The sequence below is a fragment of the Pinus tabuliformis genome, chromosome 4_1, assembly GCF_031772625.1.
Source record: "Pinus tabuliformis cultivar Carrire ecotype Pingquan chromosome 4_1, CPIR1, whole genome shotgun sequence".
In the NCBI taxonomy this organism is placed as follows: domain Eukaryota; kingdom Viridiplantae; phylum Streptophyta; class Pinopsida; order Pinales; family Pinaceae; genus Pinus; species Pinus tabuliformis.
Window position 1 is genome coordinate 618,011,918 of NC_142303.1, and position 24,276 is coordinate 618,036,193.

Sequence of the window (24,276 nt, forward strand, 5' to 3'; positions counted from 1 at the left end):
ACAAGAAGCCTTCAGGAGGAGTAGGAGGTGAAGTATTGGCTCCACAATTTGAATTAGACTTCACCCTGATAGCATGCATCGGAAAAACTATTATGGGGAGTGTGTGGTACCTTGATTCTGGTGCCTCGTTGCATATGACATGGTGCAAGGAGTTTTTCAATAGCTTGGAGGAGAAGGATCTCCATATGCATATCGAAATGGGGGATGATGGGAGGTATAGTGCTACATGAATTGTTATTGTCACCTTTGAGAGGGAGAAAACCTCTCATCTTTTTCTCAAAGATTTTATGTTTGTACCTCTACTGGAGAAGAACCTAATCTTTGTAGCAGTATTGGAGGATACAGGCTATGATGTTATTTTCAGTAAAGGGGAATCATTTTTGAGACACATAGATACTGGGAAAGTGAAGCAAATCGGGGTTCATGTGAAGAGCCTATACAAACTTGAGGTGGGAGATTGCATTGCATTGAGCAGTAAGGAAAAAAAAGCGCATAGTTAAGATGTTGGAGAAATATGGCACAGGAGATTGGGTCATCTACACCATGGTACCTTAAAAATCATGCAGCAAATTACCATCGGTCCCCCTAAAGGCTCCCTTGACCAACAGGATGTCTGTAAGGGTTGGGAAATAATATGTCAAATACATTTTCCATGACCAAGATAGCATAGAAGATGCAATCTTGGAGTAAGTCCACTCTAATGTTTGTGGACCCTTTTCTACAGCCTCCACAACAAAACATAAGTACTATGTTATTTTTATTAATGATTTCTTTAGAAAATTTTGGATCTTCCTCATGTGAAATAAGGATGAAGTTTTCTCAAATTTTGTTGAATTCAAGGAATTGGTTGAGAAGGATACTGGGAAGAAGGTGAAGGCTCTCAGGAGTGACAATGGAGGTGAATTTGTTTCACATGCCTTCAAGGATTTCTATGCCAAAGAAGGTATTCGAAGAGAAATGATAGCATCCCATAATCCACAGCAGAATGGAGTAGTTAAGAGGAAGAAGAAGAGAATAGTGGGAGCAGAAAGAGCCATGTTTCATGATCAAGGGTTTCCATTACATTTATGGGTAGAATCATGCAACATTGTAGTCTACTTGCAGAACCAGAGTCCTCATAGAATACTTGGTATGATCACACCATAGGAATCTTTCTCTAGGAGAAAGCTTGATGTGTATCATTTCATAATTTTTGGAGCTTTAGTTTATTGTCATGTCTCCAAGGATTCAAGGAAGAAACTTGAGCTTACAATACAGTTGGGAGTTTTTGTAGGATACACCGAAACTCCACACAATTACCGAGTGTGTATACCTTCACTGAGGATGATAATAGTGAGAAGAGAAGTCACGTTTGATTAGGAGAAGGCCATGAGATTCTATATGGAATGAGAGTTGAGTATCCCACTAGAGAAAGAGCTTATAGATCCAAAGGAGGAGCCTAAGGATGAGCTTCAGGAGGTTGTGAAGTAGCCACATGCACCAGAGAAGACAAGACGTAGAGTGGAGGCACCCATTCAACCAGAATCTTCCAGAGGGGAGAAAGAGAACCAGAGAAGTTGATAGATTGTTGTAGGATTCTAGAGAGAATGTGGGAGACCCAACATCATAGCATAGGTAGAGGAGGTCACTTGATAGGTATACTGGGTACATGGCTCTCATGGCAGAGCTCATTGAGACAGATCCTTCTTCATTTGAGGAAGCAGTTTCTCAACCAGTTTAAGTTGATGCCATGATGGAAGAATATGAATCCATCATGAAAAAAAGTATACGGGAGGTGGTGTCAAGACTAGAAGGGAAATCAATGGTTAGTTCCATATGGATCTACAAAGTGAAGTATGCAGCTAATGGAAGCATCGAGAAGTACAAGGCCATATTTGTGGCCAAAGGATTCTCTCAGCTAGAGGGAGTGGACTATGAGGAAACTTTTGCACCAGTTGGAAGATATTCCTCGATTAGATCCATTCTAGCATTGGTTGCACGGATGGGGTGGAAAATCCACCATATATATGTGAAGATCGCCTTTCTCAATAGTGTTTTTGAGGAGGAAATTTGCATAGAGAATCCAGAGGGATTTGAGACATATGATCAAGAGTCACATGTGTGCAAACTCAGGAGAGCATTGTATGGTCTCAAACAGGCACCCTGGGCATGGTACACTCGGATCGACAGTTATCTCTATGGATTGGGCTTCACCAAAAGTGAAGCAAATGCGAACCTCTATCATATTGTGGTATATGGTAAGTTACTTATTCTTGTTTTTTATTTTGATGATTTAATATTGATAGGTGATGAGCAGTTGATCTTCTCTTGCAAAGAGGATCTTGCAAGGTAATTTGAGATGAAAGACATGGGCTTAATGCATTAATTCCTCGAGCTAGAAATATGGCAAGGTGAGGGTGGATTATTTGTCTCAAGGGAAATATGTCTTTGAAATACTTCAAAGATTTCATATGGAGAATTGTAAGCCCATGGATGCACCTTTAGCTACAAACTGGAGGAAGGAGAATTCCAATTTAGGTGAAGAGCTTTATGCTACCATTTATAGGTAGCTTGTGGGGTCTTTGATGTATCTTGTGAACACAAGACTTGACATGTGCTATGTAGTAAAGCAACTTAGTCAAGCTACCGTGAGGGCTACCAAGTTGTATTGGAAGGAATCAAAGCATGTGTTATGGTGCCTCATATGCACTACCGAGTCTGGATTGTGGTACAGGAGGATAGACGGAATGAAGCTTCAAGGCTTCACCGATGCAGATTGGACGGGGAGTCCATCAGACAGGAAAAGTACTTCAGATGTTATCTTTATTGTTTGGTCCGCAACTATTTCTTGGTACAACAAGAAGTAGAGGTCTGTGGCACTCATCTCAATAGAGGTTGACAACATGGCTACAAGTCAAGCAGCATGTGAGGCCATATGGATGAGGAAAATACTTGTTGGTCTTTTCAGTCGAGAGATGGATCTGAAAATGATATATTATGATAATACGATTTGCATTAAGCTCTCAGAGAATCTGATATTTCATGAAAGTTCCAAGCACATTGATATTTGGTATCATCACTTGTGAGACTGTGTGCAGAGGAGAATTATATTTCTTTAGTACATTCCAACTAAGGAGCAAGATGTTGACATATTGACAAAGGCATTGTCAAGAGGTAAATTAGAATTCCATAGGTGCATGGTAGGGGTGGTGAAAAATCCATTTCTTGCTAAGAGGGAACGTTAAAAAATTTAGCAAGAAAGGCTCAATTTGACTTTAGCCTTAGACAGATTGAGTAAATCGAATTTCCACATCAGCAGAACAACTTGGAGGTAGTTAACTAGTGTGACATGGCTCTTTTCACTCAGTTAGCCTAGTAAATTTGAGTTAGGGGCTTGGATTTTAGTTATGCATGTGTTAATTGTTAAATTTTAGCAATCTAGTTTAGATATTTTCAATTGTATTCAGTTAAATAACCTCTAACTATTGATAGAGTCAGGTGAAGGTCAATTGTGTAGTGGGAGAGTAGTCTAACTCATATATCATTCAATTAACTGATAAATCAGCCCAAAATAGCTAATGCATGCATAGAATTCGAATTTCTCATTCAAGTGGAAGAGAAAAGGTCGTGTAACATGAGTTGTATACTAGTTTTGAGTGTACAGTTGTTGCATACAGTCAGGAGATCAATCCTTGGGAATTGTGCAAGTAAATAGGAGGAGATTCCTATCTTTTAGGAGTTAATTTCATCAGGAATTGTGCAATGAAATAGGATGCTAGATGAGAATGTACTTAGCTAAGTGTTGGCCATAGTTTCTCATGCACCAAAGGGAACAATTCTTCTTTTGCAGGTTGTACTCAGAGCTGGAGTAAGAAATTGTAATAGTTTCTCTATTCAACTGATTAATGCAAAGAGGCTTGAGGGGTTTTTTCCCAGTTAGGTTTCCCTAGAAATCATTGTGTACTTGTGGTTTTTCTTGTTGCATGTCTATGCATGTTGTATAAATTGTGATTTCCATTCCACAAATTAGTAGAGTAGAATTGTGTCTCTTGTTTTTCAATTTGAAATCTTGAGTAGTTGCAATTTCTATCAAATTTCTACAGCTTGGTCAAATGATCATTAACGTAGTCATGTGTTCATCTTTGCATTGAATTGATAGATAGTGAGAGTTTTACATTGAAAATGTGATTACCTGTAGCAAATCAAGACCCTTGTGTAATGTATCAAATCTTCATATGGATTCGATGGATTGAAAAGTTGCACGTATGAAGCGATGGGATGTTGAAATCATGGATACCAACATACTTATAGAAGATCAATCGGTATATAATGACTGTTAAATGCACATCAAGTAAAATTGTAGATGTAGTGAATTGGACTTGAATATATTCACCAGTTAGAGAAGAGAAGGTGTGATATGGCTTACATGTGCAACTTACAGTACATTTTAGATACTATTTTACATCATTGTATTAGATTAACATGGGAATCTGTGCATTAGTGCACATAGACTTAGTATCATTGGATTAAGTATTCTTGTAATGCAGTGTGTTGATCTAAGCGTTGTATACTCCTTTTGAAGTGAAATTGTAATGTAGTGGATAGTTGTGTGTGTTGGATTAAAAAGTGTTGTGCAGAGTTAGAATTTTGGAATTCTTAAGCGTTGGTGGAATTATTGACGTTATCTTATGAGCCTTATCTTTTGGTGGTGATGTGTGTGTGTGTTTGTTTTGGTCAGAGTGTATTGCTACCTTAGTGCGTTGTGGAGATCAGAGTTTGGCTGAGTGAACATTGCATATGATTCTACTAGTGTGTTTCTAGTCCTAAAGTTTGCTAACAATGTTTATGTTCATAGGAATTAAGCTACATTGATAATGTTTCTACTCAGATTGAATACTTATGATCAGAATGTTACTGGTGCTGGGATTTGACAGAATTATTGATCAAAGTTATTGACTTGTGTGGGCATGTCATAACAGCTATCTGATGAGTGTCAAGGTTTACAATGCTTCTACCCATAAAATGTCTTGTTGAAAGCATTTTGTTGTTATCTAGGGTTTGCATAAGGCTTTTTGTTATGAACATAATATTGCTAATTGCAGACTTGGCTACAAAGTACAGTGCAATGACTAATGATTTCAGTTTGGGAAGTTAGGGTTTCTCGGAGCGTATGACTAGAAGTTCCAAGGTTGATCCTTGAGAAAAGTTTCCTCACAGAGGCATATGTAATGTGAGAACAACTATTGCAATTGTTGTTGGTATTTAGAGGTTGCCATCTATATTTTTTTCCGAAGAAGAAAATTCATAATTTCTATTAAGAGAAATTACATGCTGTTGATGCCCATAGGCATATGCTGTAATGTGGTTGATCACCACTGTTCAAAAAGCAAAAAATTACATATAGGTACCCACAAGGATACAGTAATAGGTTCATGTCTATATTTGAAGTGCATGATCACTATACAAAAACAGGTCCATCAAGTATGCTCGCTAAACAGATAACAGTTCATAATCTGGAAATGCTGCAGGAATGTACAATAGTTTATCGTAATAGTGCAAAAATTAGATGAGGCCATCGCCTCCCCGGAGGAGACCATCAATATATGGTCTATGATAGTAGCTGTGTATCCCCTCTGGACTTTGTTCCTCGATCAGCCATTCTCCTAGAGGACGATCTGCCGCTTCTTTCGAGAGTCGGTCAGCAGTTTCATTTCTTTCCCTGTAAATGTGAGAAACAGATATCTGGTCAAAATGTGTTTTGAAAAAAACAATTTCTTCCAAGATATGCTTCAAAGAGTATGCATGACAGATGGATTTGTTGTTAACCCAATCAACCACAGTCTTTGAGTCCCCAAAAATTTGTAATTGATGACAGTTTTTGGACAAGGCAAAATATAGAAGGTGCCTCAGGGTCATGAGTTCAGCATGGTTGTTTGTACCCGGACCGAGTCCCAATCTCATTTGAAAGTAGTGTGAATCAGAAAGATGTAGTAGTATGCCTCCCCCACAGCCTTGTCTCGGAGCTGCCCCATCAAAATATGCCCACGGCATATCTTTGTTTATGATTTCTGGGGTAATGATCTTGGGATTTTTCTGTTTGTTTTCAATTGGAATCTCATTGTATGCTGCACATATGGAAGAGGGGAGTAGGTTCCAATTTACATTGCAATCCTCAAAAATGATTGCGTTCCTCCTATTCCAGATATTCCAGGCCACCAAAAGTGGCAAATTCCTGGGCTTTTCTGATGTCACAGTAGTCCACCACCGTTCCCATGCCGTAGGTATGTCTTCCCCCTGCCATACCGCATTTATATTGAGAGCCCGGGTGGTCTGTGTCCATAAATCCTTAGTGACCGCACAGGTGAGAAATAAATGGGGGGTAGTTTCTTCCTCATTTCTGCATAGAACGCACCAAGTAGGTCCAGCAAAAGTCCTTTTCCTTAGGTTGGATCCCGTAGGTATTTTGTCTGCAAGGATGTTCCACATGAGAAGTCTTGTTCGTGGTTGTGCTTGCAGGTGCCAGATAGCGGTCCACCAGCTTTTGTGATTGTCCGGATTTTTAGCTTCAATCAGTTTGTAGTATCCGATCTTCGGCGCATATTGTCCAGTTTTGGATACAGCCCAGATTAGCTCATCCTCTTCCTCCCTGAGTCTGATATGTGATTCTATTAAAGCTTGTATGTAGTCTTTCCAGTTTGTACGCCACTCTTCTGTCAGTTGCCATTGCTGCTCTGTTATCCAAGCTTGTGAGAATATGGTGGTATGCTGTTGATCGCCTATCTGTGAGAGATATTTGATGCCCCTGTTGTTTAGATGTAGGACCAGCCCTTCTGGTAATATGTGCGCATTTCTGGAACCAGGCCATGGATCATAACCAATGCGGACTGAAGTGCCATTACCAATGCGCCATAAAAGATTATCTCTGATAAGAGGCATAGCATCTAGAGTGGCCTTCCATATTGCCGATATGCCCTGTCGATTCCAATGAGGCCTCCGGATCCAGTCGATGATGTTCAAGGGCCATATATACTTCTGGTGTATTACTTCAGCCCAGAGACTATTCTGTTTAAGTAATAACCAGCCCTGCTTGGCAGCCAAAGCTTGCGCAAACTCCGGGAGAGCTTTAAGGCCCCACCCCCCCCATTTCTTTGGAGTAGTGATCAAAGACCATCTCGTCCAGGCAAAAATCTTCCCTTTTTTGTTTCCATTCCAAAGGAATCTGTTGCATGTTTGTTGAATTCTATTAAGAATGCCCTTTGGGATCCATGTGAGTGACATCCAGTATACTGGGGTAGCCTCAAGGACAGATTTTATCAGCAGAAGTCTGCCTGCTTTGGATAGGAGTCGGTGATGCCAGCAGTTGATCCTCTTTTCTATTTTGGAGATGAGCCAAGACCAGTTCTCTATTTTGTAACCATCTGGTTTTAGTCTAAAGCCCAGATATTTGATTCCATCCAGCAGATTTATTTCCAGGAACGGGAATTTTTGAGTCGCCAGTTGAGATTCCTGATTTGTACACCCCGCCATGGACATAGTCGATTTCCTTCTGTTGATCTCCATTCCTGTGGCCTGACAGAAAAGCTGGAGGATGTCATTTAGGGCAGTGGTGTCCCGAACACTCCCATTTATGAATATAAGTATATCATCTACAAAGAGTAGATGAGTAAGGTAATAATGCTCCATGATTTTGAGTTCACTGATATCGCCGTTCCTTTTTGCAGTTGCAATGAGCCTGCTTAGCCCTTCCATGACAATTAGAAAGAGGAGTGGGGATAAAGGACATCCTTGTATGATTCCTCTGTTGATGTTGAACCGAGCAGAGGCCGAGCCATTGATGAGGATAGCAAAGGATGTAGAAGAGATGCAGCCCATAATCCAGTTTATAAGTATGAGTGGGAAGCCCAAATGGGTGAGGATCATCTTCAGATAGAGCCAGTTAACTTTATCAAAGGCCTTAGCAAGATCAATCTTAAGGGATATGCCTTTGAGATTCTTATGCTTTATGGAGTGTAGAGCTTCCTGAGCGGTGCCAATGGCCTCTTGAATGTGTCGATTTTGGAGGAATGCAAATTGTTCAGCAGAGATATGTGAAGACAGAATGGGCTTGATGCGGTTTGCTATGATCTTGGAAATGATTTTGTAGAGGCAATTGCATAATGAAATAGGACGGAAGTCATTAAAGGATGTAGGGTCATCTGATTTAGGAATCAGGGCTATGAAGGTGTAGTTCATAGGTGGGTGTATGTGCCCTGTGATTCGACTTTCTTCAATGACCTCCAATAAGTCCCCGCCCAGTAGATCGTAGAAAGTCAGGTAGAACTCCACTGGCCATCCGTCCGGCCCCGGGCTCTTATCTCTCTTGAACCATTTGAGGGTGCTTTCCAATTCCTATTTAGTAACAGGTTGAATGAGATCCTCAATATCCTCCTGACCAACAAACCTAGGGAAGTGACCTGCAAGATTGATGATATCTGGAAGATTGATGGCAGTCGGTGCAGTGAATTGCCGTTTGAAGTGTGAAACTCCCAATTTGGCCAGTTGCTGGTGTGTAGTAGCCCATCCTTCAGGTTCACAGGGCAATTGCCAGATAGTGTTTGATGCCTTTCTACCATTTGCAAGATTGTGGAAGTATTTGGTATTACTGTCGCCTGCTTTGAGCCAAATGGCTCTACTTTTTAACCTCCACGGCTCCTCTTTTTCTTGTAAGATCTTAAATTTTTGTGCAACCAGTTGGTTCAGTAAATATTTCGAAGCCTCAGATAGGTAGCCAGTCCCCTTTTCGTCCGTCAATTGCGCTATCTGGGCTTCTGTATCAATAAGCAACTATTCATCTCTGAGTTTCTTCCTCCTTGCCCAGGTCTCAGTCATTTTCCTTAGCTCATTCAATCTGTCACAAAAATCCGCAGCTTTTCTCTGCTCTCGTAGAGGCGGTTGAGATCCCCAGTAGTCCAAGACCATTTTAATGAATTCCTGGTCTAGTAGGAATCCAGCAAAAAATTTAAAAGGGGAGCGGGGCTTGACTTTTGCATCACTGACTTGAAGGAGGATTGGTAGGTGATCAGAGAGTCCTCCTGAGCTAACCCATTGTCTATACAAGGGGAATAATGGAATCAGATCCTCATGCACCAGAAACTTGTCCAGTCGTCTTCCCAGAGCTGCCTCCCCAGTTCTCTGATTGTGCCAAGTTGGGACTTTCTTATTCATAGGAATATCAACAAGCCTATTTGCATCAATTAGTATACTCATCTGTTCAGAGATGGGATCAATCTGTGCATGATGTCCCCAAGATTCTCCAACGCCCAGGGAGAAGTTGAAATCACCGCCCAGAACAGTGGCCCTTGTAATGTGGTTGCTTTCCAGAAAGTTTTGCCAGAAGGACAGCCTATTCAGGTTAGGACCATAGATGTTGATAATACGAATAGGGAAACCCAGCTCCCCCATGAAGATGTCCATTCCGAGGAAACCTCTGCCCCCCCAAGAGGAGAGAGGATTTCCTTTTCTAGGATTTATGCCAATGGCCAGGCCTCCTAACCATCCATTAGCATCTAGACCTTGAAATATCCAACCAGGGAGTAGGGCCTGTAGGGTTCGCACCGCCACCTCCAAGGTGCATAGGGTCTCCTGTAAGAAAAGTATGTCACATCTGGATTCCTGAATCAGTCGCTTTAGAGCCAAACGCTTTTTGGGGTTGGCTAATCCCCTACAGTTGAAGGAGAGCCAAATCATGGGGAACCACATGCCAGGGGCTCAATTGCTCTAAGTGCCTGTTCTATGGTGTATTGTCGCCCCTGGGCGACATCAGCTACAGCGCTTTGAATAGCCGAGTTGATTCGAGATGGACGACCCCTCTTAGGCTTGTGGTATCTACCAGGGGAAGAACCCAGTCCAAGCATTCTAGTACGGGCTCGAGGTCTGAGATGGTAGGGATGTGATCCGGAGCCGACCGGGGAGGATGAGGGATCGGGGAGGCCCTGCTCCAACTTGTGAGAGGAGGGAGTGGTGGAGAAGGTAGGGGGGGGGGGGAGCAATAGTGCAGAGGATGGAAGGAAATGGCACCGGGTCAATAAGAGGGGACCGCAAAGGGGAATGCATAACAGAATGCAATACATCAGATAAATTATGAGAACAGATGGGAGTAGATGCATTACCCGGATGAGATGATGCAGTCTCCGCTGTCTTGGACCGGGTGCGCGGCGGAGCAGGAGTGGATGTAGCCTTCCTTCGGTTGTTGGTCTTCTTGGCGCCTTCTGATACCACAATTGCAGGAGACTCAATATGAGTCTGATCCCCTTCCGTAGGGTTGTTTACTCCTTTGTTTTGATCCACTGTAGGCTGCTGTCTGGGTCCTTTTGTTTCCTCGGATGTCACCCCCGAAAGCAGAGGGCAATCTTTGTACAGATGTCCAATTTTGTGGCATCTACGGCATCGAAACGGGACACCTTCATAGTCCAGCAGTTGCTTGCGTGAAAAGTGTCTGCGATGCAGGGTGATTTTCTCCTCCAGTCCCGGCCTAGTGTCGAGGTGAACCAGGATGCGGGCCATGGTCATGATTCCAGTCTGCTCATAGGATTTGTCGTGCTCCAGGTAGGTGCCCAGCGCATCACCTATTCTCTTGAATACTTGCGGAGTCCAGAATTGCATGGGCAAACCAGGAAGTCGAACCCATATAGGTCCGGCCCCCAATTGTTCACGCTCCGGGTCGAAGAGAGGATCCCAGCGCTTCAGCAGGACAGGTGCCAATTCAATATGCCAGTATTGGGAAAGTATCCATTGGGTATATTCGGGCCTGTGAAAATGCAATGCAAACCAGCCCCTCGCGAGGACCCTGATCACTGGTAGCTCTTTTAGGAGAGAGCCCCAAATCTCCTCAGTCCATTGTTTTAATCTTTCGACCGAATAGGTGCGCCCTCTTACCCTGCCGACCAGAACCTTTTGGGCATTTTCCAAAGCATCCACCATCTGAACGTCTTCACCAAATGTAAGATTGATATCTGAGTCAATAGCCCGAAGGCACTTGCCTTTTTTCAGTTTCTCCGATCGCTTTCCAATAAGGAAATCCTTTAGAAGTCTGCGGCACGAATCAGAGGTGTTGTGCTGTGCAGAGCCGGCTGAGCGGGCAGGAAGCAGCGGCGTGTTAAAACAACCCGATCGAATAGGAGAACGGGGGTTAATATTGCTGGTGCCCGGAGGCAGGGAACGGGGGGAACGCTGGGTACCCAGGGAGGTTGACGGCATCAACGAAACGGATGAAGGGTTTGAGGTCAGTGGAGGCGGAGGGGGTATAGGCAAAGAGGGCGGAGTAGGGTTCTGGAGAGGCGTATCAAATGATGGAGAAGTCTACAGGCAGGTACCCAGTAGATGGAGTGTTGCCGGACAGAGGGGCGGACATTCGAGAGCTGGGAGGTCAGCCAGGTTAACATCGATCTGCTTCTTTTTCCTCGAGAGCGGCAGTTGGGTATGTATGGAGGAGGCAGCTGTCTCGGAAACATGTTCTTTTCCCCAGGGTTTCATGGCAGGGCGATTATTATATGCCCAAATGTCCTGTTGAGGCATGGGGTCCTCCTCGTAGTCCACGAGGTCCTCTTCGACCATATTACCTGCCAAAAACAGTGATGCCCCAGATACCGACCAGAGAACCGACCGGCGGAGATAAAGGAATACCTGTTCACGGGGTTCGACGGAGATGAGTAAAAAACCGCAGGGAGTCCCAGGTGCCAAGAAAACCGGGAATGGTTGGTGCACTAAACCAGTCAAAGGTCCGTGATGCCTGCAGCCTGTCTGATAACCGCCATGGAAACTGAGCGAGCTAGGGTCGCCGCTAGGGTTAGGGTTCCGCCATTTTTTTCCTCAGACCTCCGTTGCCATATATATATATATATATATATATATATATATATATATATGATGTTAGGGTTTGATACTGCTAAGGTTAGTTGACAGGTTGATGTGACTTGAGCAGAGATGCTAAGGTTTTATGCATAGGTTGATGTATGTTTGAAGGCATTGCTGAGAGGATAAAGTAGTCGGCTAATATGTATGATGATGACCATTGCAGAGATGAGCAATGAATTGGCTATTGATGTAAGCTGCTAGGGTTTGTTATTGATATACATAATAAGAAAATTTAGTGGTTTGATTTATTGTTGAGTGAATTGAGCTAACAAAGGATTAGAAGAAAAGAAGCATATATATCTTCAGTAGAGCTACTTATGTAGGTTGCAGTGATAATGATAGTGTTAGTCTATGCAGTGAATTGAAGATTATAATATTCCTCATTCAGTGATATATGTTGATCATGGATCCAATCTAAAAATTGTGAAACATGGTCTGCTTGCTAACTAAGGTGGCAGGGTGGTGTAAGGAAGGAGAGTGAAGTCTCCTTCAAGTCAAAGCCTAAGAACACTTTAGAGTGGTGCTAGGGTAGGTTGGAGCCTGTGTAAGGCATTGGAGCATCCTTCCCCTTGGAGTTGGTAAATCAGGGAGTTGGGGCTTCCTTTAGGTTGGATTAAACTAAGGCATTGGCGCATCCTTCCAATTGAAGCTGATAAACTATGGCGTTGGAGTGTCCTTTGAATTGGAGTTGATAAATCAGGGAGTTGGAGCTTCCTTTAGGTTGGAGCCTGTAAACTAAGGTGTTGGAGCTCCTAAACTAGGGTGTTGGAGCATCCTTTCAGTGGGAGTTGATAAATCAAGGGGTTGGATCCTCCTTCCAGTTGTAGCTAGAGAATCCTGGAAGTTGCAGCTTCCTATTGATGTAAAATTTTGAAGACCTATATTAAGAAGCATTTGATGGTTTTTCTCCTGGAAGGGTTTCCACCTAAAAATCTTTGGTATACTATCTTGCATGTTGTGCATTGTTGAATGGTGTTGTTAAATATTTATTTTTCTCTAATGCTAATGTTAATTAATGCTCTGAAGATTAAAAAATAACTAATTTAAAGAAAATATTGATTCACCCCCTCTCAGTGTTTTCAATCAAATAAATAAGACATTAGATCAAAATGTAATAATGAAAAAACATAATATCTTCTCAATTAAAAAAATAATAAGAATATTGAATCCCTAAATTCAATTTCTTATATGGTAATCTTGTTTTTATTAATAAAATTACAAACATTGTTTTCTAAAAGTCATTCATAATATACATATCACAATTAATAGAAATTTAAATGATAATAATGCATATTTGTACCCATAATATCTCTTTAAATTTAATTAATAATCATATGAAACTTTCTCTCTCTACCATGTATATTACATTAATCATAAAATTATGATATTTGTAATCATAATATTTCCAAACTTTTCATGTTTGAATTTAATTAATAAACATATAAAAACTCAATACTTATCATAATGCTTATATATATATATATATATATATATATATATATATAAGCCACGGGGTGGAGCAAATGGTGACAAAGTATTCGGTTAAGATATTCCATGGTATAAAGGTCACAAGTACAAAACTCTGTGGACAAAAATCCAGCCATGTTAAAGGGTGGTATGGCCCAAGCTGGAGCCTGGGTGTGTTCATGGGATGATTTTGATAGCTTAGATGGCTTAGATGCCCCCGAGTCATGGCAAGCCACAAGTAATGTGTGACAATCATTGCAGGACTCACATTACCTAGCCAAAAAAAATAATTAAATAAGAAGAATTGTGAAATATTTCAGAGAACAAGACATTGTATGTAGTTATATATGTTACATAACTTTAATAAATCTAATCTAGATCCATTTTAATTCGGGATCTAGAGGAATAAAATCTCTCAAGATGCAAACTTTGTTTTAAACACAAATTTTGAGGAAATGTACTAGACATTTGATTTCTCTTAGTATTCTGTAAATTCAAGATTAAGATAGATCTATGTTGTTTTTTATTAATATTATTTATATTATATATTTCATATCTCTACATATAGAAATATTCTTATATTTAATTTTTTAAGGTCTTAATAATACATATGGTTTTTCTTACTAACCCATACAGAACCTTATGGGCATAACTCCACACTATCAAGGCTATCGTCGCTCAAGCTATCCCCGCTATCCCCCAAGATAAATTATTATTATCTTTTGTAAGCTTGATTTACCGAAATTTGAACTTTGAATTCCATAGTTTACACAAGAATTCATTGCTTTACACAATTGAGCTACCACATGGACTCTAATAATACATATAATTACATACATATAGGTTTGGCATTTTTTTCACATGTTTTATAATTTTATGTATTTTATTTTTTAGTGTAATATGTATAATATTAATTTCATAATTATATATAGAAAGTCTTTTATGTATCAATAATATTATTTTAAGTGGTTGAGTGGAATAGTTATTATCTTCCCATCCAAAACCAAGTCTTTACTAGTGACAACATAAACTATAATACCAAATCTTTCTTCAAAACTTACCTTAAAAAAAATATGTTTTGAAAAATTATCATTTACCTATTCAATATAAGTATTTTAATACTAATAATAATAATATTATTATTATATTTTTAAAAAGACTAGCTTTTCATAATTTAATTACTATATATATATAGATATATTATAATATTTTAAGAATGAATTAATTTTTCATAACTTCTATATTAGAATTAAAAATATTAAATTTAAATTAAATTAAAAATTATTAATAAAAAATTTATTTATTTAATATTTTGTAATACACGTCACAATTTTAATTTTTTGAAACTGTTATGTCAGTTCCACTGTAAACAAAAAGAATAATGTATATTCCATAGTCATCGTAACAGACCGTAAAGAATGACATTAGTCAAATTTGCAATTTGGAAAACCACTTAATAGCAATTAATTTTATTTTTATTTTTTTTCAAATTTTAACTATATCTAAACATTTTATACTTCTCAAATTCCAATTATATCTAAACATTTTACCTAACTTTTAAAGGAAACCACGAATCATTTTTACTAGGAAACTGCTGTATCTGCCTGCCTGCGACCACTTAACAAATAATTTAATGGCAACTGCTAGTTTGATGGCAAAGCCCAAATCATGGTACTGATAATAAATAATATTATGACAGGTCCTAGTTTGATGGCATGACCAAAAAGTAAATTTATTATATTCAGTGAATTTGAATTAATAGATGAAATGAATGGATATTTTGTAAAATTAATTTTTGGAATATTTTATTTAAAATTGTATTGTAAAATTATTTTTTTCCCGTAAAATTTAAAGGATAGAAATTTATCTTAAAATTTAAAAAAATTCGTATATTTTATTAGTCTATTATAAATAATAAATAATAATATGACAGCTCTTATAACTAATAGTACGACAGTTTTCAGTTTGATGGCATGAACCAATCACAATTTATTATACATTTGTGATTTTTTTGTAAGTTTGGTAGTTTTTCTTTACTATTAATTTTTCTATAAACACATAGTAATATATGTCTTTCTTTCAAAATATACTTGGTGGCCTCAACCTGTCCCCAAGAAATCAGGTATGTTGGTCATCCGTAAGTATACATTTGTGACTTTAAATTTAATATGTTTAATTAATAAATGAAATAATCCTTTAATATATATATATATATATAAAATAGTATGACAGCTCCCAATTTGATGACATGAATCAATCATAATTTATTATACATTTATGAATTTGAATTTAGTATTTCTTTTCAAGAAGGGAAATCCCCTTTGAAGAAGCTTTATATTACATCATGGTACAATATATTACAACGAGATTAATTAGTACATATGTTGCCTCAACCGAGAGCAACCCAACAAATATGTTGCTTTAACCGAGAGCAACCCAGCGATGCCCAACAATAAACGCAATCCAACATGTATGCGTGTTTCGAATGTGGGTTGGGAGGGCAATATTGAACTGTCTCAACGACACGGAATTTAGTATATTTAATTAATAAATAAAATGAATCTTCTTTTATTAATTAGCCAGTAAAATTTTAAAAATAGAATTTATTTTAAAAATATTTTAAAGTTTAAAAACCTTTATAAATCTTACTCGTCCTTTAAAATACATATTATAAAATGTTTAGAAAAATGTTTAAAAAATATGTTTGGAATTTTTTTTTATAAAATATTTAAATTTCTAATAATTTTATAAAATTAACTATTTTTAAAAGTAAAATAATTATATATTATAACATTTAATTTTATAAAATTTTAACTATTTTTAAAAGTAAAATAATTATATACTATAAAATTTAATTTAAAAATTAACCCATGCTAATTTTAGCTTCTAAAATTTTTGGCTTCCCCATTCAATTTTAGAGTGTAATGGCATGTTAGCTCTGAAATATTAACCCACATGCTAATTTTAGCTTCTAAAATTTTTGGGTTCCCCATTCAATTTTAGAGTGTAATGGCATGTTAGCCCTGAAATTTTCCATGTACAGTACTGGACATGTTAAATTTACTTCAAATTACTGTGATTTTCTGTTTGATTCAAGCAGGAAGAATGGTAGGAAATGGTGCAATTCGTCGCACTTTTTGTCCTACTGCTTATTTTCGAGGGAAACGACTGAGAGATTGTTGTTTCTATGCGCGGGACTGCGATCACTGGAAACCAGCACAGAACCTGGTGGACTGACAACGTTCACGAGCTCTCAGGATTTCACTGGTTCCTAAATTTGTGGGTATAGTAGAGCTGATAACTGTTTGATATTTTGTGATAAAGACTGAGATTAAAAACTTCATAATAGTATATATCTCAATTTGTACAGTATTTATGAGGTTGTTAATTGGTGTTTATTGATCAACTATTCAACTTATACAGCATTTATGAGTTTGTTGATGGGTGACCGAAGAGAGGGGGCAAATATTATGTACACAGTTGCAAAGTATTTATTGCAACTTTTTTGTAATCTAATTGTGCATATGCTCCACTAAATTGGATTAAATGCTTTGCAACAAGATTGCTTATTGATCACCAAAGAGTGATACTGTGTTGTGGTCTCCAAGGACTGGAATTGTGTTGTGGCCTTAAAAGACTGTACTGTACACTGTCACAGATTGTGATTGGCAGTTGCTGGTCTGGCCGTATGATTGGAATGGTTTTAACAAGAATTGGGTGATAGCAGGTTCGAGGACAGAAATGACTGAAGTTTTAACGTCCGTTTGTTGGCTTCCCGTTGGCTTTTAACCGATTTACTGTGTTTTGCATTCTCTTTGTATACTCCAATAGTTACTTCAAGTTCACTTTTCCAAAAATTTCAGCATCTAATGGTCATCATCAGCAACAAACTTGGAATTTCCAGGCACGGTTCATCCATGCTCGTCTTACCTAGTAAAACACCACAGTAATTGAAGGGCTCGTGTGTGTTTTAAGTTTCTGGGTTTTAAAAATTTCTGCAGTGAGAGCTCTAACTGAATTGGGTTAGAGCGTATATGTGAAGCATAGAATATACTACGGAAATGTGTTTGAGGTGGTTCAGATGCAGCCTACTAACAACATTGGAAGGTGGAGAATAGCAAGAGGGAACTAAACTTGAGTGTGAATGTCGACTTATTGGTATATATCAGGGGATAGTTAAGGAATCCGCTGCAGGATTACTAGGAGTGCAGTCTAGAAGACGATAGGAGCTATGGCTGCACTGGAAGCACTGGCTATAGGACTGAGCATAGCGTTTGGGGGGCTTGTTCTTGTATTGCTAGCAGAGCTCTTTTATGTCTTTGTCTGGAAGAAGTATGGTATCCTGAGCGAAGGAATAAGAAAAATAGGTAGAATAGGTACAAATTACAACAGAGGGATAGGCAATTTTGCCAATGAAGCAGCATTGATTGGGTCCTTTGGGGGCTACTCTGCATCTTTAGTGAACAGAGACTTTGTAGCAAAGCTGCCCCCCATGGGATCAGAGGCGATTGAGAGGAGCAGCATGTTTATGGATGGTGTGTTTGGGGATCCAAGGCTTCTGTTCACAATCAAGGAAGAGACAGAGGAGGATATGGAGTCTGAAGAGCCTGTGAAACAGGACAAGGAGTCTGCGGCCGTTTTTCTCCCTGTCCAGACATTGCAGTCTGAATCTCTGAAACTGCCATCAGAATCATCATGTCCAAAGCAGCCGCAGCTGCTGCAAAGGCAGTTTCCTCACTCAATTGGGGTATTCCAGCAGCCACAGATCTTGAGGTCACCCTCTACAAAGTCCACCTCATGGACTCCTACAGCAATGCAGCAGGAGAATGTGTTGCAGGGACCATCAGAATCATCGTTGCATTCTTCCAGTGATTTTTCTTCCTCTCCTCCTCACCTGTCATATTCTAGCTCTCCTTCCAGTCCAACTTCTTCCATATCTCCTACCCCCACCTCTCCTAACTACCACGCATTATGCAGCTCTGGTTCAAGCTCTCTTGAGAATTTCTGTGTCTCCAATCCCGTTTATGATCCTGATTTCAATGAAGTTTCCTGCAACACCCAACCGAATGCTTTCTCCGAGGAAAATGAAATTGAAGCTGCTTGCACAATCCAGTCCAGTGGATGCCCATCCCCACAGGAGACTGAAACACCATTTGACACACCAATTACCTCCCCCTCTCTTCTCAGTCCATGTGTTACTCCACCCATGACACCTCGTCTCACACCCATGAAAGCTTCAAAGGATCCCTGTGGGATTTCCATTGAAATGGCTAATCACAGGTCTGCAACAAACTACACCTCATCAGCAGAGAGTGATCCATTTTCCTCTTCATCAAAATGCAGCTCTCCTTCCTCAGAGAGCTGTCAAGAATCTCCTATTTTCCCTCGTCCCAAAAAGGCTCCCAGAAGACAGTCAAGGCCTCCTCCCATGCTGGTGCCTTCTTATCCCAATACTACTAGGAAATCAACAATCATGGAGAGAAGGGCATTCGCTTCCCTATTCAATAGGCCTTTTGTCCAGTCTCTTCCGCTCGGTTGAATGGACTCCTATTCCGAGGGTTTGAAAAGGAACAAAGCCTAGCTCAAACAGAAGCACCCATGCTGGTAGCCCCTCTATTCTATTCTTCAGCAATGCTCCCAACTCCTTGATATCAACAACTCTTTTCTCCCATGTTTCTAGGACTTTCCTCAACGTCAGCAACTCTGTTCTTTTATTTTTTTAACTTTTTTGGCCTTTCCTCCTCTATTATGAGAAGTGTTCTGCCAGAAATAACAGTCCTAAATTTCTATCCTGTAACATCTTAGAATTACTTTTAGAATCATAAAATATCCTACTTCACTTCATCTAATGCTTTATCACTATCTCAGCCAAAAGGCATGACTCAATCTACAATGTGCAGGTGGTAACAAACTCATCCGCAGCCCCAATTTTCAGGCAAAATTATTTATGCTTGTGTTGCCATTATCTGCAGAGTTAAATTTCAGAATGCTACAGTAGCCATCCAATGGCTTTCGTAAATATTCTCTACCAAGTCAGTGTAGTGGATTGGTCGCTTCTCTTGGGCAATGTGCCTCATCAATTTTCTATGACCCTTGCTGAATTATTTTCCATGGCCACCTTGGCCACTCAGCATTGATATCACGGATTGTCATTGACTGTTTTTGGAGCTTAATTATGTGAAAACGACCCAAATTTCAGAGGAGGATTGCTTTGAGGCTTTTTCTTAAAACATGACAGTATTTTCTTTTTACTCCCACCTCGGGACATTGAGCGGAAACAGATTTACAGCCAAAATTTTCGTAAGTTTTACGCAAAAACAGAGTTAGGAACAAATTGTTAACATTCTTCTGTGCTCATAGAGCTTTGTTTGTTTCACGTTCTTTGTACTCAAGTGACTAGTAAGGGAATATCAGATCCAGCTCTTATGAATTCTTGTGCCTTGCAATGGTGTTTTCTCTTTATGAAAGAGAGAAATTGTACATTTATATTATGAATTTGTTTGTAATTCATAGCAGTGTTTTTCAATTATCTTTCATTTTTAAATGTTATATTTTATTTTTCTTAAATTCGTTCACATGAAATGAAATTTGAGTAGTGTTATAATTTTGTTGTGAAATTAATGTTACTTTTTGAATAGTGTTATAATTTAGTTGTTAAATTAATGATGGTAACAGTTAATCAAATTATTTTATGTGAATGTAAATTGTTAATGAAAGAAAATTTTACTATCTGATGGTAACAGTTAATCAAACTATTTTATGTGAATGTAGATTGTTAATGAAAGAAAATCTTACTATCTGGAATAACCAGCTAGCAATTTATAATGGGTAAGTTTTCATTCCTGTAATAAGTATTTGGATTTTGGATCATCAACTAGAAAAACAGTTTTACATTGTACTCTCAGATTAAAATTCATTAACATAAAATCCCATCAAATAAAATATATTAAAATTACTTATTATCATAAAATAAATAAATAAATAATATTAAAAATAGGCAATTGGGTTTATCTTAGCCTTGTAGTCTAACGACACTGTTTGTTTTTTTGCCCTGAAATCATGGAAATTTCGGCAATATTTTGATAAATTCCGGCAAGGATTTTTGTACATTTAGGTTACAGCGGTCAAATTTCAAGATTTTGGGTGCCCAAGGTTTTTGAGGGTGCTGAATCCATTTCCACCATAAAAAATGGATTTAAACACTGTTTCTGCAAGATTTGTTTAAATTTTTTTGCCTGGATTCTGGTCACTTTTGACTGTCGAGGCCATTCCTCCACCTCCATAAATGACATCTATCTTAGCTGTTTAGAAATGATTAAAATCCTCCACTTAAATTCAATTCACAAGAGTAACATAATAAAAATTATAAAAAACATAATAAACATTAAAATAATGACTTCCAACTCAAATACTAACCAAGGCCCCATCCAACTGGGCGAACTGGATCTTTCCAAGCGGTCTTGTTGGAAGAATTTAGTTATCTTTGTTGTTGTCGAGCTCTAAGTGCTGGGCTTTCCTGCTTGAAAGCCAACAATTTTCTCTTCACACGGGTTTTCTTCTTTTAACTCGTTGTCAGTCCGCCCTGACAGTCTCCCTGCAATAAGAGACCACCTCAACATTTTCAGAAACCAATCCATATCAATCTGGTTCATAAGCGAAACTTCAAATATGGCACTTCAAGAAATGTGAATCCTGTCAGTGTATGACAAATACAGGTTTAATATAAACGCTAGTACTGATAAATAAGAGAGTGATGGGTTTTCCGTGAGGGGAAACTACGGTTTTTCGACATTGATCGTGAAGGTGTCAAGAAGGGTCAACGAAGATTGGAGAATGGGTACGAAGGAGAATGAAATGGATTATTCAGTAGAGCTGACCGAGGGATAACAAATCTGATCTAGCTTGGGGATTGGTAGATTGAGAAACACATTGCACATTGGACTTCGGTAGGTTTCGTTAGCTATGGTCTCATTCGAAGGATGTTACTGTAACTCTCTTTGGAGAGTTGGCTCAGGAGTTCAATGATCAAGGCTTGAGGTGCATGGGCCAGGTGAAGGGGTGAAAAATCCTTGTTGCGATCCTTTCAAGGATTGTTAATGCACTAAGTGGTTTGCCACATGCAAAGATTTATGACTTTGATCCCACACATATGTAAACCTTAATCTCCTCGTTTGAAGAGGATAGGGGGAGTAATGCTTCCAAGGTATGTTGTTGCAAACTCAAACCCAATGTAATATTGTAGTTTAAAGAAAGAATAGTTTCTATGTTTTTAGTTTTGTTGGTGAAAGGCAGAGTCCTTTCCTTTGATTTCGAGGTTGTAGGGTTACATTCTCAAAGAGCTCAAGGAAACCCAGCAATGTAAGTGTATCAAAAAGGCCTAAGAGATAGGCCAATTTGGCCGCTCAGCATTGATGCCATTGATTGTCATTGACTGTCTTTGGAGCTTTATTATGTGAAAACAACCCAAATTTGAGAGGAGGCTTGCTTTGAGGCCTTTTTCTGAAAAATATTACAGAGTATTTTTCTTTTACTCCCACCTCGGGACATTTAGCAGAAACAAATTTACAACCAAAATTTTCACAAGTTTTAGGACAAACAGAGTTTTGAACAAATTGTTAATATTCTTCTGTGCTCATAGAGCCTTGTTTCACGTTCTTTGTACTCAAGTGACTAGTAAGGGAATATCAGATCCAGCTCTTATGAATTCTTGTGCCTTGCAATGGTGGTTGTTCTTCATGAAAGAGAAAAATCCTTCATTTATATTATGAATTTGTTTGTACATTAGAATATTGTGTTTTTTTAATATCTTTCATTTAAAATGTTATTTTTTATTTTTTTTAAATTTATTTAAATGAAATTTGAATAATGTTATAATTTTGTTGTCAAATTAACAATGGTAATAGTTATCATCCCCTACTATATGTGAATGTAGCATGTTATTTAAAGAAAGTGGCTTTATCTGGAATAACTAGCTGGTGATTCATAATGGGTAGGTTTTCATTCTTGTAATAAGTATTTGGATTTTGTATCATCAATTGGAAACTAAGAAACTAAAGAGAAATAGTTCTAGATCATAGTCTCATTAAAATTTAGATTGCAATTTTTAACATTAAATCTCATAAAGTAAAAAATATTAAAATTACTTATCATCACAAAATAAATAATATTAAAAAGAGACAATTAGGTTTATCTTGGCTGGTTAGGAGGAATGATTGGGATCCTTCCCACCCAATTTCAATTCCCACAAGCCACATGATGAAAATGAATACATGATAAGCATTGATGCAATGAGTTTGAACCTTATTATTAAAAATTAATAATCATTATCTTTTCTCTCTTAATTAGATAATTATGGCGTTGTCTACCAAGGCGTCAAATTTGCTCACACGTCGGACAGTAGGAGTGCTTGATCTTTTGATGGTGGAAATAGATTCAACACCATCAAAAACCTCTAGGGCACCCAAAATTTTGAAGTTTGATAGTTGTAACCTGAATTTCCAAAAATTTCAACTAGATTTTAACAAAATCATGTCAGAATTTCCATTATTTTCTGGACAAATTTGAAGCCTCATTAGACTACATGGATAATTATAGTTTTAAGTGATTAAAATACTAACCAAAATCCCGATCCATGTGGGCGCCTAGAGATTTCCAAGCAGCCCTGTTGGAAGAACTCAATTATCTTTGTTGTTCTCAAGCCCTAAAATGATGGGTTCTCCTACACGAAAGCCAACGAAGAGCTTAAGGTAGTGTTGTTGTTGTGTGGCAGGCACATGCAATGACAATTTGGAAATCATGTTCCATGCTCGACAATTTTCTCTTGACACGGATTTTCTTCTTTAACTCGTTGTTTGTTCGCCTTGATAATCTCCCCTGCAATAAGAGACCACCTCCACATTTTCACAAACCAATCAATACCAATTTGTCCATAAGTGAAACTCAAAATATGGCACTTCAAGATATGAGTAGTCTAATGAAGTCACAATTTCATCAGGAAAATAATGGAAATTCAAGAAAGATTTTGACAAAATTTGGTAGAAATTTATAGAAATATGAATTAGAGTTGTCAAGCTTCACGGTTTTGGGTGCCCCATGGGTTCTTGATGGTGCTAAATCTATTTCCAACATCAAAAAAATGATTCAACTCTAACAGTCAGCTATTTTGAAAATTTTCTTGTCGGATTCCAACAAGAAATTTGTCGTTCGTGCAAAATTGTGGCCTTGGTAGACAACACCCTTCAAGAAATGTCAATCCTGTCAATGTATGACAAATACAAGTTTAATATAAATGTTAGTATTGATAAATAAGAGATTGATGGGTTTTCTGTAGGTGGTAAGTACATATTTTCCAAGGTGATCTTTGATTTTGAAGGTGTTAGAAGGGTCAACAAGGATTGGAGACTGGGTATGAAGGAGAACAAAATGGATTATTTAGTAGACCTGGTCGAGGGATAATGTATTTGGTCTAGCTTGGGGATTGGTAGATTGAGAGACACATTGGACTTCAGTAGGTTTTGTTAGTTGTGGTCTCATTCACTGAAGGAGGATATTACTGTAAGTCTTTCAGGAGAGTTGGCTTAGGAGTTCACTGATCAAGGCTTGAGGCCCATGGGCCAAGTGGAGGAAGGGGTGACAAAACCTTGTGGTGATCCATTCAAGGACTGTTAATTCCCAAGTGGTTTGCATCATGCAAAGATTTATGACTTTTATCCCACACATATGCAAACCTTAATCCTCCTTTTTGAAGAGGATAGGGGGAGTAATGTTAGGTATGTTGTTGCAAACCAACAAACTAAGGGTAGTAATGAGTTTGAAACCCAATGTAATTGTGTAGTTTAAAAAAAGGTTAGTTTTAATGTTTTTAGTTTTGTTGGTGAAAGGTAGAGTCCCTTCCTTTGATTTCAAGGTTGTACGATTACATTCTCATAAGAGCTCAAG